Here is a 1,919-nt window from a genome sequence, read left to right on the forward strand (position 1 = left end):
AAGGTCATCATCTTATACTAATATCTGCATAATTCTGATCATGGCAGCATATTTCACAATAGCTAAATTATGGATGAATGAATAAAAAATGTGGCATGTATACACACAATGGAATATTACTCTGCCATAAAGAAAGACAAATTTGAGTCATTTTTTAAAATTAATTTTCTTGAGAAACAAATAGCAATGAGACAGTTTCAAAACCAATTAGTAGGACAGTTTCAATAATTAATACATTGCATATTGTTGTCTTCATAGTGGCAATTCATAGTGCAAGATGCAGACATGATATCCTGTCCAAACACTATTAGCACAAATCTTTCTTCTCATTGAATTAAGATTGAGTCATTTTTGTAGGAAAATACATGCACATTGAGACTATAGCATTACCAGAAATAAATCAGATACAGAGCAGGTAAGCAGCACAGGTTTTGTCTAAGATAGAAACCTGAAATAAAAATAATTTGAAAAACAAAATAAAGGAGATATTATGGAAAACAGGAAGGTAGACTTTTTAGAGAAGGAGAAGGGGGCCTTAGAAAGGGAGAAAAGGTAGGGAAGGAAAGGGGATAAAATATATACATATAAAGGGGATAAAAGATATACACATATTTTCCCTAAAACAAAAGCAATTATTATGTAACACAACCATGTACTAATAAATTTTTAAATCTACATATGAATGAAAACAAAAACATAAAAAATTAATAAAATGCAGCAAAAGGGTTATTAAGAGTGAAGTTAGTGGGCTAGTGCGTTAGCTCCGTGGTCCAAAGCACCTGCTTAGGCAAGCTTAGGCAAACTCAGGGACCGCAGTTCGATCCCTCACACCACATATCACACCAGCCCTGTCCCCCAGGTACACTGAGCCAGCCACAAATAAAGAAGAATGAAGTCAGAGCAATAAGTGATTGTAAAAGGGAAGATTTCAATAAACAAATTTACACCTTAAGGATCTAGAGAAAGAAGAATAAGCTAAGCCCAAAATAAGAAGGAAAGCGATAACAAAGAATATAGCACAGACAAACGAGGCCAAGAAACAATAGAAGAGATCAAGAAATCTAAGTGGTGAGGTTGTTTTGGGGGGAAGGAATGGCGTAAACCCTTAGTTAGATTCACTAAGAAAAAGAGACAAATAAGATCAATAAAAGGAGACATTACAGCAAATGCCTCCGATAAAAAGAGCCACAGGGGGGCTATGAATCAATTACACGGTAACAAACTGGATGATCCAAAAACATGAATAGATTCCTAGAAACATATAATCAGCCAAAACAGATTAAAACAGAATGTTCGAATGGATCAATAACAAATATGGACATAGAATCAATAATCAAAGCATCCCAACAAACAAAAGCCTGTGGGCACCCAAAATATATTGATTTTATTAAAGCCATTGCAGTAACTATCATTCTATGTTTATAGATAAACTCGAGAAAGGTGAGCTTCCGCCCCACTCAGCATTTCAACTTCTGTTTCTAGTGCAGGGAAAAACAAACTTGCTCAAATATACATGCTGTGATTCAAAGATGCGGTGAATGTTTAAATTAAATTTATTACAATAAAAGGTGGTTGGCATCATCTCCCCACAGATTCGCTCTTCATTTCAAATATGCTCATCATTTTGTTCTTGCCACTGTCTGACGCAGTTCTGGAAGTGGCTTGCTGTGTTGTCACGGCTGCCCCCAGGCTTGGAACTGAAAGCGCTCACCTTTCATGATCACGGTGACTGGGAAAAATCCAGGAGGTGCACTGTGCCAGAGCTGGTGGAGAAGGTGGAAGAGGACATGCCATAATGTTTTTACGAGCCTGCCTTTCCACTCTCAGACACTCTGCAGTAGCACTCACATATTTTGTTTTACACCTTGTAAGAACATTCACAAGAGGACTAACATGGGATCAGTGAAGTTACTGTTTTG

Source organism: Octodon degus, unplaced genomic scaffold (assembly GCF_000260255.1).
Source record: "Octodon degus isolate 3935 unplaced genomic scaffold, OctDeg1.0 scaffold00007, whole genome shotgun sequence".
In the NCBI taxonomy this organism is placed as follows: domain Eukaryota; kingdom Metazoa; phylum Chordata; class Mammalia; order Rodentia; family Octodontidae; genus Octodon; species Octodon degus.